This window comes from Chrysemys picta, chromosome 5, assembly GCF_011386835.1.
Source record: "Chrysemys picta bellii isolate R12L10 chromosome 5, ASM1138683v2, whole genome shotgun sequence".
Lineage (NCBI taxonomy): Eukaryota > Metazoa > Chordata > Testudines > Emydidae > Chrysemys > Chrysemys picta.
In genome coordinates, this window is record NC_088795.1 from 80,075,901 (window position 1) to 80,091,629 (window position 15,729).

At 40.1% G+C, this 15,729-nt stretch overlaps 1 protein-coding gene across 26 annotated transcripts in view; it reads left to right on the plus strand.

The window, feature by feature from the left end:
* The window catches only part of TENM3 (teneurin transmembrane protein 3), a 2,213,160-nt gene that overhangs the window by 1,740,333 nt on the left and 457,098 nt on the right, over positions 1-15,729 (plus strand). The window lies entirely within an intron of this gene.

Sequence of the window (15,729 nt, forward strand, 5' to 3'; positions counted from 1 at the left end):
CAATCTCAGTTCCATTTAATAAACCTCACTGTGTTTCTGCTTGATTCATATTTATTAAATGCCAGAGCAGGACTCTGCAATATGAGCATTAGATTTGAAAGGATACCTCAGTATCACCAGTACACTCTGGATATTTCAGTGATCTTGAGCAATCACGTACCCTTCTGCCAGAGTTTTCTCTTCTATAAAATAAGGATAATAATGCTCACCTACCTCACAGGGGTGTTGTAAGGATTAATTAGTTTGTTTGTAAAGTGCTTTGAAGATAAAAACACTGTAAGTGCTAAGTAACATTATCATATTATTCTGTACTAGTAACTTTTTAAAGTGACCATAAGAAATTAATTGGTTTTCAGCTTGCAGGTGATAAAAATCAGTTGATTTTTGAAGTTATTCTGTTACAGAGTGCAGCTAAGATAAGCATTTCACTTGTATTTGATTAGTTGTACAGCTAGTGCTAACCCTTATTCACTCAGCCACATACATACTTTCTCGAAGGCAGCAATCTAGTTGAAATTAGCTTCTTGTGCATGATGACTCATGGAAGATCTATGGCTCTCCTGTCTTTGCAGCCATAAAGAGTAACATAAAGTAGTTATTCTTTGGAGGGAGATCAACTCTTTCTTTATTGGCTGGAGAATGCCTGATTAGGCATTTTGTGGAGCCTGAGTCTACAGAGAAGAATCCCTGACTTCAACCCAGTTACCCTATTGTAGTGTAAGGTAGTCAGGATCTTGATTGTAATGGTAGGGACTTCTCTGAATATGGACAGGGAATCTCCACAAACACTTCCTGCCTGACTCAAGGTGAAGTACTGTAAAGTAGAGGAACCACTTTTGCTATTGTGGTCTTGTCTGGTTGACAGGTCATTGATGTATAGACAGGACGAGGTGTATATCTCTGCTATTAACACACATTCTTTCTTAGTAATGTTGAAGCCAATGGACAGCATACATGGTTATCCAAGGTTGACTTCAAGAGTGAGACATGGAATATGAGTAAGGGACATATGCTTCCCTTCAGTCTGTGGTAGCAAAGGGGGCGGGGAAGTTCAAAAGGCCTACTGACTAGAACATGGGACTGGGAGTCAGGTTTCTAGTTCCAGCTCTTCCATTGTAAATTATAATGAGTTTATTGGATTGAAGGTGCCATAATATTACTTATTTTATTAAAACCTCAGAAGGAGATGGTGGAGTGAAGCCAATAGAGCATGTCTTTACCAACCCCCAGGCCTGTGGAAACTTCTCCATGCTGGCTTCATGGAATTGAGGTTCCACACGCCTGGCTGCTGTACATGGCGGCCTCTCACTAAACAAGGAGGTAAATGCAAAGTAAACTCATGCTACTCTACACTTTGTGGAGAAGTTACAGAATGCATGCACAGCATGTGGCAGTGGTAATACAGACCTTCAGGGAACTATACTACCAGGGAGGATGTGTAGGTCAAGGCATTTATTTGTGCAGATGTCCTGGGATCTGTAGGATAAGAGGTAAGTGCTAGCTCCTCAAAGATATTTAGACACCTAACAAGGGTGACCATACATCCTGTTTTGGCCGGGACAGTCCCGTTTTTAAGCCCTGTCCAAGCATTCCCTACTTTTTTGACAAAAGTGGACATTTGTCCTGTTTGTTCTTGCCAAGCCCCGGCCTGGTGTAGGGGCCAGCCCCACATGGGGAGGGGGGCTCTGGCCAGCAGTGGCTGGAATCAGTGCTGGGGGTGGGGAGAGCGCTCGGGCTAGCCCCACAAGGTGTCCTGTTTTCCCTTTGGGAAATATGGTCACCCTACACCTAACTCCCATTGAAATATGTAGGTCCTTTGAGGATCTGGGCCAGATTTCCTTGTGGATACTCTAATAAGTCTGAATTGATAGGCTGAGTCCTCCTTTTCTGTCCATCTGAAAACCCCTTCCTGTGAAAGGAGAATGGATTAGATATTTTGTAAATTGATTATGCCATTTTCCTGAGAAGAATCTTGTTGTAGGGCTTTATGCAAAGTCAGTGTTCAGCACTAGATGAATTTAATCCAGAGCCCTGGCACACCATGTCCTATGTACCCCTGTAGCTCTGCCCCCCATTTGGAGTGGTTGTAGCAATGGTCCTTTTCCTTGCTAGGGTGGCAGAGGTAATGGTACTAGGGCTCCCTTCTCTCCACCAGGAATAGCAGGAGGGCCCCCTCTTTCCTCCAGAACAGCAGGGATTGAAGCAGGGAAGCCTCCCTGTACACACACAGCTGCTGGTGTGTATCAGCTTTGATGAATGGGCAGGGCCCGTTGCACTCTTCTCCTTCTGCCACAAATTCGTCTGCCAGGGTGACCCGCATCCTGGAGCAGTACACCTTGTAGTTAATACCCCACTGAGGGTGCTAGAGAAGTTCATACCTCTAAGATCTATTGTTTCAGGCTCTCTGCAGATTCAAACAGACATCAGACTTGGGCAGACATCACCAACTGCATCAGTTACCCTTGCGTCACATTTTCAGATTTTTCTTCACAATCATGAAGCCTCTAGAATCTTAATTTAAAAAAAAAAAAAGCTGAGATTCTGATTTCAGGAGCTGGGGACCAAAGTATGGACCTGTAGTGCTTTGCTCCTGATCCTGTACAGTCACTGAAAGGTATTCTCACTTTTTAAATCCAAGAGACAATCATTGCCATCGCTCGTAGGCATTCATATAAATTCCTATATAGTATTTATAGAACTATTAATAGCTAAGCTGAAAATGCACAATTCAGTTTTATAAAATGCCATTTTTCTATAAATGTAGAAATTTTGGATTTGGTCATGCAATCCTTATTTCATTGAGAATTTACATTTATAGGTTGAAATCAATAGGAGTACTTGTATAAGTGTTCACAAGTGTGAGCAGAAGTTGTGCAATTGGGATCTTGATCATTACTATTATTATAAGTATGAAAATGCAAATACCATTTTTGATCTAGATGCTTATCTGACCCTACGGAAGCCCCCAGACAACTCCAAGTGGGAAACAGGGACCCCCATGTAGTGGTATGTAGAGCCCTGTATTCCCTTAATTCAGTTCTGTGACTGGGCAGTCTAGTAGCTGCCACTATATAGACTATAAGGCCAACCTGCCATTGCTTGCAAATCCAAAATTTGTTGATATCAACAGGACTTTTATTAATATAAATAATGTGGGATAGAGCCCTAATTATTTGATGTAGAAACTCAAAAAATACATCCATGTGGCTTTTATCCTTAAGTGCAGGTATAAATACTTGTGCATTTATAATGTTTTGTTAAAAACTAAAACCAAATGAAGGCGTCCACTCTAATTAAATTTCAGCTATTCAAATTGATTTTTTGGTCATCATTTTTAAAGGTGTTGTTATTGAAATGGTCCAGCAACCAGGTTTTGAAGTTAAAACAACCCATTGAGATGCATGAGATTACATCTTCTATTTGTATTATCTAGAGCTGGGTAGAAAATATTGATTGTTTCCTTAGCAGTATATTCATAGTTAAGTGAAACTTTGTAGAAATTTTGTACAAGTTCAAAGACCTATTTAGCACAAGATTTTGGAGTAAAAAAATTAACAATTCCTTTTTTCTATTCTATTGATAAAATCTATTGCTAAAAATGTCTTTGTACTTTTACCAAATATGAGCAAAGTTTAATGTAATATGAATATAGAAATGCAAACCAAACCCAGCAAAATATAACCTCCCCACAAAACACAGTGCTTCCACTTTCCACACCAGAAATGGCTGCATTTCAGTGGTGAGTGAAGTGGTCCTTGTCTAGTTTGTAGATCTGTTTGCTTGTAAAGTGTTTTTAGGATCCTTAGGGGTGAACAGTACTATATATGTTTAAGTAGTCCTTATTGATATATTTAGTTGTTATAAAAATCATGCACTTGTGATTGATAGTGTGTTGTATTTTAGAGAATATTCATTATACTTGTGTAGAGCAGCAAAGGAGAAACTGGAAAAGCATCCCAGAAGCTAACAGCAGTAACAGTTAAATCAGGGAGATTATCTAGTGACAAAATAGAAATGCTCAACCTTTACCATTTTGAGTCCACATTTTGAAACTGAAAAATAAGGGTTTGAATTCAGAAATCTCTACTGTTGCATTGTGATTATAGTACAGTGATGCACAAGAAGAGTGATAGTGGCAGGAAATTATGATGGCCTACTTTCTCATGTGTCCATTCCCATTGCTATCATGTGCATTCTTTCCCAGAGTGTAGGCTCTTCTGGGATAGTATCTCAATGTGATAACGTCAACACTATCCTACATGTTAGGACAGGAAAAGATAAATTAATAGTCTAAACAATAGGTTTGAAATACCTAGTGTCCTTGAAACCTTGCGTTCTTGCAAGGTTGACCAAGTCACAAATTAAGAACGCAAGCTTCCTGATTCACAATTCTGTGTGCTAATCACTGGCCCAGGGTTGATTCATTGAGTTCTCTATATCCTGTTTCTGTCATTGACTCCTCAGGTGTCCTTTGCTGAGTCACTAAAATTAAGTGCCTCACTTCCCCATCTGATGGTAGTAACTCAGAATGGTATGTAGGAATTAATCATTAATGTTTCACATTACTTTGAGCATATGAAGCACTAAATGCTGCAAATGTTAGGTTTTATTATTATGTGTTGTTCAGTTTACTGTGTGTCGTGGGGAATCAACCATCTTTCATGTGAAATCTTCAAACTTGCACTCTTCCTCATTAAAGTTCCCATGACACTTTCCATAATAGAGATGTGAGTGCAAGGATTGTCTGGTGGTTTGGGCACTAGCCTAGGACTTGGGAGACCTGGGTTCAATTCTCTGCTCTGACATACACTTCCTGCGTGTCTTTGGGCAAGTCACTTAGGGAACTTTGGCACAGAGAGACTATCTGTAAAATGGGGATAATAGAAAATCCCTAACTCACAGGGGTGTTGTGAAGATGAATACTGTGAAGCACTCAGACACTACCGTGATGGGGATAAAAGTACCTAAAATAAAAGTGTGGCCAAAAACTGTGATCACTGTTGTGCAGTGTGTTTTGTGGTGGTTGAACTGCAGCCTGGCTATTAAGAGATGGCTGGATGAATCTCATATTTGTATAGTTTGTAAAGTGCTTTGCAATCCTTTGGGATGAAAGTACCTACAGGGACATACATCCGTTATTGATCAGTCACTACATAAAATTAAAGCTCGCCTTCTTTATAAGCCCAATGTTGACCATCTGTAAACTTGCTCAAAAGTGACCTAATCCTGCTGAAATTTAACAGGTATGACATTGTGCCAGGGTAGAAAGTCTCTGTAAAGTTTGAGGCAAACCAGATACAGCATTTGGGAGCATGAAAAATGAGGCCATCTCATTTAAATATATTCCTTTTTTGTTGCTTTTTATTAAGCCAAAATAGCCTGGGTCGTATTAACTGCCAGAACACATGGAGTGTCATTTATTCCTCCTGTGCTCTGCTGGAGGGTGGGGACAGCCATTGTATTGGATGGAGAAGAATTCACCACTGGGGGCTATGGCAGTATCTTTGCTTTGTAGATACCAAACACTAAGAAAGTGAATTCCTGAATTACTTACTTACTGAATGGGATTTTGGGGTGTGTGTGTGTGTGTGTGTGTGTGTGTGTGTGTGTGTGAGAGAGAGAGAAACCAAATGTGGGATCCACACAAGATCCATATACCTCTAGGAAGCAGGAACACAATGAGGTGGTGTGACTTGGAAAAAAGGGTGGTTTAGGTCAACACTGCTGGCATAGTCTATCCCTCACTATACAGATCTTACGGAGAAAAGTAGAGCACAAACTCAAGTGGCTCTGAATTATTGCTCATTAATAAAAAATACTTCAAGCCATCTTCTTTTACCCAATGCCCATTACCTTAAGAGAAAAGGCATGGGCTTTCACCTCTTCTGGTCCATCACTTGTTCATATTCTTCCAGCTTCACATCCCTCCCACTGCCAACTGCTTACCCATAACCCTGCACAGTCACTAAATGCATGTGCACATGCGTGCAGACACACCTTAGGTAAAGCAAACATGGCATGGGTTGATAGGGTGGGAAAAGGTTAGGCTAGTGAGCGAGTTCATTTGACATTTTTCCTTGCTGAAAAGTGATGAATCACTAGGATTAATCAGTGCAGAGCTTCCAAGATATAAAGTTAAATTAATTAATTAAAAGGCCCCAAATTGAATGAAGTCTGTAAACAGAAATATTTGCTGAAATTAGAATAAAAGTTGTAAACATATCAATGATGTTTAGGAAAATACATAATGTAACATTTGATCTTGGGCGGGAGGAGGCGTTCAAAATTTAGTCTGGGAGAGGGAACATTCAAAATGAAGATTACATTTGGGAAGATTAAAAGAAATCTGAAATCAAGGAATTGTCAAGCTCAGAAATCTTGTACTGTCCCATCTCTGGCCTTACGTACACAGTGCAGTTAGGTGAACTCTCTCCAGAGCTGTTTTTGCAATACTTTGGCAGCCCCCATGAGTTCTCCCATAGAGAGAAAAAGAGAACAAGTTTGTGCCCATAAGGGATCATCTGCAAGAGTGTGTGTGTGTGTGTGTGTGTGTGTGTGTGTGTGTGTATTATTTATGCAGAACATTAAGAGGAACAAATTTTGCCCTTCTGAAGTCCGGTGCCATCAACCGGCACACAGTTGTTTGTTTGGCATGGGTTGAGTGACAGTTTTTAAACAGATGTCTGAGAGAGTGGCAATTCACAGCTCAATCAGACTATGGCCATTGGTTGACAGAAGGAAACCTAGTTAAGGATTTATTACTTTGAATGATGGCACTGCATTTATCTGCTTGGAAAAATAATTGTTAGTCTAGCAATATATGGAAGGCAGCAGAAGATGAAGACTGTACTCTGTTTTGGCTCTAGTGGAGGGTAGTCAAGTCTCTGCCCTTCACTTCTGCCAATGGGGTTTGGGAAAGATTATAAGAGACTTTTTAGAAGAAAATGAGAGAGGAAAGATTGTAATGGAAGAGATAGAGACTTTGTAGAAATAAGAGAAGGGACTGAGAGTAGCGGGGAATGAAAAGAGGAAGTAAAGTATGAGGTAAAATGGGGTGAACACAGTGGAAAGAGAGGAGTTGAAAGGGAAAGATTGAGACCTTGGAGAAGAGTGAGGAGGAGGAAGGATGTGATTAGCAAGGAGAGAGATATAGGGGAAAAATATGAGAAGAGAAATCATGACTCAAGAGAAGGGGGAAGAGAAAGATGATTTAGAAAAAAGGATATGTTTCACAAAGGACTAGGAGGAGAAAACCAAAATGAAGGAACACAAATTTGTATAGTACTAATCAGAGAAATGATGTGTAAACATAGGTATAGCCTATTACTTAGTTGTTAGTCTTCTCCAACAAAAGACAGCAAGGTTTCTTGCCCAGTGGCAAGCAACACTATAGGTGCAGCTTTGAAAAGTCCTATCATTCAGTAAACATGTTGTGGAAGCTACATGACAAAAGGGGAAGGTATCATGCCTATTGTTCAGTCTCTCCTTTCTCTCCCCTGTAGGTATATTTCCTATGCTTAATGGTCTGAACCCTAAACATAAACATTGCATGCTCATCCTTCGGATTCTAGACAAGCGCCCAGTAAGCTCTGCTCATGTCTTTTTTTTTTTTTTTTTTTCTTGTTTCTGCTTTTTAGCCTTCTGTGTCTTGCTCCTGTTTCTTCTCCTTCCCCTTTCTGTCCCTGTAGTTTCTCAAATGTGACTCTTAACCCTGCTTCAGCCTGGACACCAAATATTTGAAACAACCTTTGCAGATGGGATGTCTCACAGTCCCCACCCATATCTTCCAACTGCATAAGAATCCCTTGGATTCTGATGCTGTCCGTCCTGAGAAACTGACCAGGATTGACAATGGAGAAAGGAGACATACAGGTTCCCCATTTGGGAGGCAGGTCACTCAGGACTCTCTGTAAACTACAAGTCCCAATCTGGCCCTGCTTCACAGGAGCCAAAAAGACTGCATCACACCATAATGCTTCCTTCAGTGATTCTCATCCATCTGGTGTCCTGACAGTCTGATGGCACACAGCATGATTATCCTTTCACTACGAAGAATCTGTTCTTGTCCATGTTTTGCATACAGTTTTAATTCAGCTCTCATGACTTTAGGAGTACACAAAATGTTCAACATATGCTAGCCATTTTCCAGTTAATACAGCTGTTTCATCATCACAATCAGAGTAGCCTGCTGATCGCATAGAATTCCACCCTCTGTAGGTTTGACAGACTCTGAGAAAGAATGGCTTTGCAGTGTTTCAAAAGGGTAGTGTCACTCTGTATCTGGCTCCTGCTAAGTAGAGTTTTATGAAAAATCTGTGTAGTATATACATTACCTTCAGGAGACCTATTCAGGATGACACACAGGTAATAACTGTGACTTTTAATTTTTGTGTGCCCATTACACATTTGAGCATGAATACAAAAATTAAAAATAACTGGGCTGAATCTGAATTAATTCAAATAATCCCTCATCTGGCAACTGGGGAAAGTGGTGGTTGCAAGACAGTTTGAAATGATTGCTGGTATTTCAGTGCATTTCAGGGACATCCATGATCAACATTTTATCATAAGGACTTAGATATCCCTGGTGATTTACAGGCAAATAAAAAGACATTTCTTCCCTGATGAGCTTACTATCTACATTATATCCCTGATGAGCTTACTATCTACATTTTATATATATAAATGATGCTTGGCAGGAACCAGAAGTATGGAAAAGGGGGAAAGTAGAGTAACAAATGGAATATTATTTTTAGAGAAGAGGATGGTGTTTCTGACTCAAAGCAGTTCATGTTTTGTTTATTTCTCAGTTATATTTTTTAAATTGATTAAAATTTTTTAATTTAAATATCTTTGTCTGGTGGGATATCTTTGTATGGTGGATTATCATTGTGCATTCATGGAGAGAGTGGTGTTCTTGAAAGGATTTGTATGAAGCAAAGGTAGTTGCCTAACAGCCAGCATGGAAGAAGGCAAGATGATCAGAATGGAAGGATGCAAAGGGAAAAATTAGGAATGAGACTGTTATGAAGTGAAGAATTCATGAGAAGCAGGAAGGTTAAATCAGAAATGCAGGTACGAGCTGAGTTGTGTCGAGTTTTGAGTAGGAACCAAAGCAAGGCTTGATTTTTACCCAATGACTTCGGATCTGATTGTTTCGCACTGTCTCTGTCCCCTTCTGCCACAGATCAGTGAAGGTATGTAAAGTAGTGCTCTCTTAGTTTAAAAGAGGAGGAACTGCTGGCTGAACATTCTCCTTGAGGACTCCTTAGCTTTGGAGTTCACTCTCTCTCTTGGTTCAAAATAGCCTAAATTTTCTGACTTTAAAGGCACACTGCAAAAACTTGTATTTTACTATGTTTCCTGAGCAGGAAGGAGTTGTCTGGGGAGAGTGAGGTATTCTTTGATTTTTAACTTACTTTGCTGCTATTGGTAGCTAGCTATTTCTAGAATATGGTGGAGTTTGCCTTTCAGTTAAGACTTGTAATTTTAAGTAAATGTCTAAGTACAAATGAAGAGATGTTAACCAGAGCAAAGATTGATAATCAAGAAGGTATGAGACCTCTCTATCTGTCGCCTTTTTTTTGGTACAGTGATCACCTGCTCTTTGTACAATCAGCTTTGCTGTCCTGGAATTATCACCGCATCTTCATTGCATCATGCTGCATGACACACATTGCATCTATATAGGTGTCTGTGTAGATATATATTTATTTTAGTGAAAATGTTCCCTCATTAAGACTTATTTTTGGAGAGCCAGATCAGTCATTTCTATTCATTCTTGACTTGCTATCCAGAGTTGATGGTTGTTTGGCAATTCTTCTGTCTTTGTTTACTTAGAACTTCTCAGCCCACCTTCCTGGGGGTTGTATTGCTTGATATAAACTCCTACAAGTGGAATATGCAGAGGCCACTCGAAAAAGAGATGAAGATTACTTATCTGTAATAGGAATTCTTTGAATTGAGTCTCAGCGTAGTCACACTACCTGACCACCTTCCCCACTTCTTTGGAGTCTCAGGTTAGGAATTCCTGAATTAGTGGAAAGAACTGAGGGATGGATGTGGCCATGATCCTTTTTATACCCTTGGAACCCTACAGGGTGGGAGGACTAGGGAGGAGCAAATGACACAATGAACAGTGCTTTCCAGAAGGTTCTGGAAATTCATGGCCCAGGTAGCTTTATCCCACAAGTGTGAATTTGCAGCGGCTTATCTCAAAGAACTTCAGTTACTGGTAAGTAAGCTTCTTTTCCCCTGCCCTATCCACTACCTCAATGTCCCAGCCAGGTGTAGCTCACCCTATCTCCAACTTCCCTACATACAGAAATGTTCTATATATGACAGGTTCGGTCACAGAGACCCCCTTGGGACTGTTACCTGATGTGTTGAAACTACCTCTGGGCCCGTTTTACACTGCCAGCTTGGGACTCCAGAACCTTGCCTCGTTGAGCCAGACATGCTAGCAGGTCTTTAGAGTGCAGCCCGGAGCGTGAAGCAGCTCCAGAGCAGTGGAGCTACAGGTTTTGGAGCACAGCTCCAAAGCCCTGCATGCTAGTCTGCTGTAACACTGACCCAGGTCTGGTCCACACCTCAAAGGTGCAGACTTTAACCAAAAACTGCTCAGCAAGTCACTTATTTCCAGCACCCAGACACCCAGTTCCCAATGGGATCCAAACCCCAAATAAATCCGTTTTACTCTGTATAAAGCTTATACATGGTAAACTCCTAAATTGTCTGCCCTCTATATATAGAGATATGCACAGCTGTTTGCTCCCCCAGGTATTAATCACTTACTCTGGGTTAATGAATAAACAAAAGTGATTTTATTAAGTATAAAAAGTAGGATTTAAGTGGTTTCAAGTAATAGACAGAACAAAGTAAGTTACCAAGAAAAATAAAACAAAACACGCAAGTCTAAGCCTAATACATTAAGAAACTGAATACAGGTAAATCTCACCCTCAGATGTTCCAATAAGCTTCTTTCACAGACTAGACTCCTTCCTAGTCTAGGCCCAATCCTTTCACCTGGTACAGTTCTTGTTAGCTTCAGCTCAGGTGGTAACTAGGGGATTTCTCATGACTGGCAGAGTTTGTTCTGTTCCATCCCCTTTTATATCTTTGGCACAAGTTGGGAATCCATTGTGTGTCTCTCTGGGTTTCCACCCTTCCTTCTAAATGGAAAAGCACCAGGCTTAAGATGGATTTCAGTATCATGATATGTTCACATCTCCTGTGAGACTTCATTACTCACTGGCTAGCACCCATGTATACAGGAAGGCTTACAAGTAAACAGAGTGCTAGCCAGTGAGTAATGAAGATTCCAAGATTCCATTAATGGCCAGCACTTTGCATAGTTACAATAGGACTTCAGAGTAATACTTCATATTTCTAGCTTCAAATACAAGAACAATACATTCATACAAATAGGATGAACACACTCAGTAGATTATAAACTTTGTAATGATACCTTACTAGAGACCTTTTGCATAAAGCATATTCCAGTTACATTATATTCACATTCCAAGCATATTTTCATAAAACATATGGAGTGCAATGTCACACTATAGTCCTATTGATTATCTAAAGTATGCAGGATGGAGCCCTACTTTGTCGGGCCTGTTGCAATATATCTGAACAGAGTTCTCTTCTTGTTGACCTTACGTCTGGACCCTAAATTAATTTTTGGTGTTAATTAAAAAAACGGTAAATTCCCAAACAAAATATCTTAAATGAAAAGAGTTAAAGTGGAAAGTTATTTTAATTGAAGCCCAGCTAACACTCAAAAAACCCCAAACCAAAACAAACAGCCCCCCTGCAGTAATATATTTTCTTTACAGATGATTTACATTTTTTTTAAACCCAAAGTTTTAACAATATTGAGTTAAACTATGGGATGTAGCCAGTTCCCAATTTAAACTGGGTAGGATGATAATGAGTAATAAAGGATTACTGCCCAGGAATAGTAGAACTCAAGTTATCAGACCCTGGGTTTGTTAAACTGTGGCTTGAGTATCCACACTCATTTGTAATCCCAGGTTAGGAATTGTTGAACCCTGGGTCACGTCTGTGGCTCCAGCATCTGCAGTACATTACATGGGTCTGAGTCCAGCCACCCGTATCCCAAACTTCCTAGCGCCTTCCCAAAATGTTGCTGCTCTAGCCCTTTGTTGTTGCAGCGTGGTAAAACTTGGCTGTCCTGAGGACAAAGAGAGTCTCCTTTCGGGACTGTGGGATACTTTTGGCAGAGCCCCAGAGCATGACTCCAGTGGGGCTGCATCTACACTGCAGAACAATAGGGTTTGTACCACCTTGACTCAAGTGTGGACCCTCCACCCTGGGTCCAAGCCCTGGGTTAGCACAATTTGTGTGTAGATGGAAGGGGTTTAGGCTTGTGCCTGAGTTTGAACCCTGGGCTTACACTGCAGTGTAGACATACCTTTAGAGTTAATTTCCAGACTTTTAAATGTTTGGGTTTTTCAAAGATGTAGACTTTTTGTACAGAATGTGTTACATTGTAGGTGAACTATATTGACAAACACACTTCCATTGTTAACTTTTAAAAGTAAGTGTTTTATTTAGGAAATTTTACATAGGGGACAACAGTCCTCCTTTTGAAATTTCTGACAAAACTACCATTTAGTTCAGTGAATCAAGGATTGGGCCCTGCAGTATGCAAAGTCCTTGGCATAATATAAAATTTCCTTGTGGCATCGAAAGGATCTAAGCTTCTGTGCTATGATGGGAGACTGATGCTCTGGCTCCACTATGCACCTGTTAGTTGTTGCAATTTTATAATGGAAAATATAATGTGAACTAAAAAATTGCCCCAGGCAAGTACTGGCAGTTCTGTAATTACATACCAAAAAATAAGCAAACTGGCAGCTGACAAATGGGCAGATGATGTGAGTTGCCTGTAATGGAGCCTCATAGAAAATGTGTGTGTGTATCTCTATATAAAGACAGATTATGACTGCTCCAGCAAAATAATCTTGGTAGTTGGGGAGAGGGCTCAAGGAGTCTTTCCCACCCAGCACGTCGGTGCAGGGACTTGTGACATAGCACTCTATATGATTTGATGAAAATATGCTGATGAGTGTGAACATAATGTAACTAAAATATGCTTCATGCAAAAGATCTCTTGTAAGGTATCATTACAAAGCTTATAATCTACTGAGTGTAGTCATCCTATTTATATAAATGTATCACTCTTGTATCTGAAACTAGAAATATGAAATATAATTCAAGGGCCTATTGTAATTGTGCAAAGTGTGGGCCATTAATGGTGGTTTGGAATCCTGATGGCTCCCATCAACCAGGACAATTGACTGTAGATGGCTCTGTTTTACTTGTAAGTCTTCCTGTATACCTGTGTGCTGGCAAGTGGGTAATGAAGTCTTACAGTGACATGTGATCATGTCATATGAACTGAAATCCATCTTTAACCTGGTGCTTTTCCATTGAGAAGGAGGGGTGGGAACCCAAAGAGGGACAAAAGATATATGCCTTATGCAAAAGATATATAAATGGTTGGAACAGAACAAATTGGCTGCAATCATGAGAAATCCGCTAGCTACCACCTCAGCTGGAACAAGCACTGTACCAGGGGAAAGGATTGTGCCAGACTAGGAAGGTGTCCAGTCTGTGATAGAAGCTTATTGAAACATCTCTGCAGGTGAGATTTTATCTGTATTCAGTTTTCTTACTGTATTAGGTTTAGAGTTGCATGTTTTATTTTATTTTGCTTAGTAATTCACTTTGTTCTGTCTGCTATTACTTGGAACCACTTAAATCCTTCTGTATTTAATAAAATCACTTTTTATGTATTGATTAACCCAGAGTATGTATTGGGGGGGGTCAAACAACTGTGCATATCTCTCTATCAGTGTTATAGAGGGCGAACAATTTGAGTTTACCCTGCATAAGCTTTATACAGGGTAAAACAGATTTATTTGGGGTTTGGACCCCATTGGGAGTTGTGCATCTGAGTGGTAAAGAAATGAACACTTCTTAAGTGGCTTTCAGTTAAGTCTGCAGCTTTGGGGCACGTGGTTCAGACCCTGGGTCTGGGTTGGAGCAGACTGGCATGTCTGGTTCAACAAGACAGGGTGCTGGAGTCCCAAGCTGGCAGGGAAAGCAGGGGCAGAAGTAGTCTTGGCACATCAGTTGGCAGCCCTAAGGGGGTTTCTGTGATCCAACCCATCACAGAACTATTGTAATGTGGCTGTCTGTATGCAAAGAAGAGCATGGCTATAGTCTGGCTCTGTCAGATATTGCCAGCAGTTACAATCTGCATTGGAGGGAGAATGCTGTACTTTTATCCTACAGGTGGTGTAACTGGTGCGAGTGAGCGTGCCATCCCCTGTCCCGCCCCCATACATGTAGAAGCATTTGGAGATGCCTAGGATCTCTAAGCATAACAGTCCTTGTCATGTACCACTTTTGAGTCGATGGCAGAACTCCCATTGTCCATTGTGACTCTGTTTCCAGTCATCAGTACTCAGGCAATGCATCTCTTTTTCTCTTTGCCCCTCTCCTCAAAGCACCGTTCAGGCTCTTAGAGCCAGGAGAGTGTTGTGTATATAATTATCCTTTATATACAATGTGTGTCTCTCATATAAAATGTGTAGTTTACAATGTGTATTATATACTGTACCAAAGTTTACCAAAGGATGGCTAACTCCATATTCAGGTTACATATCTAAGTGCCTAACTTTAGACATCCACATTTGAAATGTTGGCCTGTATACATAATATATCAAACAAGCAAAAGCTGCATACATAGTCCATCTCCTCTAGTATATTTACTTAAATGCTAATAACTAAATAATAAAATAGCGGTGTCACACGTACTATATTTACTTGCAACAATGACACCATTACTATTGTTTTTTTATTTGCTTATATTATCAGTTTTTGTGAAAGCTTAAGCCACATAAAACTGCACATGGTGTGACTGTATTTAAACTGGTGGCACACACCATTGAGGTGTGTAGATCAGAACCTTCACACAGTTCACTCACCACTATGGATATCCTACGGCTATATATACACCTTCCTTCCCCATCCACCCCTCCCTAAATTTTACTTCTGACATTTATTCACAACTGCATAAGTACCGTTTGATTTTGTGGCTAACTGTAGCAATTGATTTTCATTATTTATGAGTGTCATTGTCAGAATCCATTTACGATTCTGACTGAGATAAAATGGCTTGCAATAACTGATACGATCACAGCAATAAAGTAATTAACTGGCACATTTAAAACCTGTCAAGGTCCAAGCGACATTAACTCTTTTGGCATTTCAGGAAATATGCTATCTTCTGAGCCCACAAAACTTCTGATTTCTAATCTTTCCTTTCTTACTACATTATCTACTTTTATAGTCTTGTTGTTAAACATATACTTTTGGCGTTCAAAAGAAACCTGACTGCTTTAAGGGAAATTAAGATGTCTGTCCAACTACAGCTACCAAAAAGTACTCCATGCACCCATCAGCACATCCAAATGTTTCCCTTGTTCCTAGAGCTTGGAGACAAGCACTACCATGAAATAGCTGGGAGCTGGAGTGGTAGAGCATTCTGGGTATTGCCAATGAACATGTCAAGTGTCTATATATCATAACATGTGTCTGAAGGTTTCAGAAATAAAATCAGGATGAAGACCGTCATTAAAAACAGCAGTATTTTTTGAGTGTCACAATTTAAACACTTTAAATTATTGAAGTGTC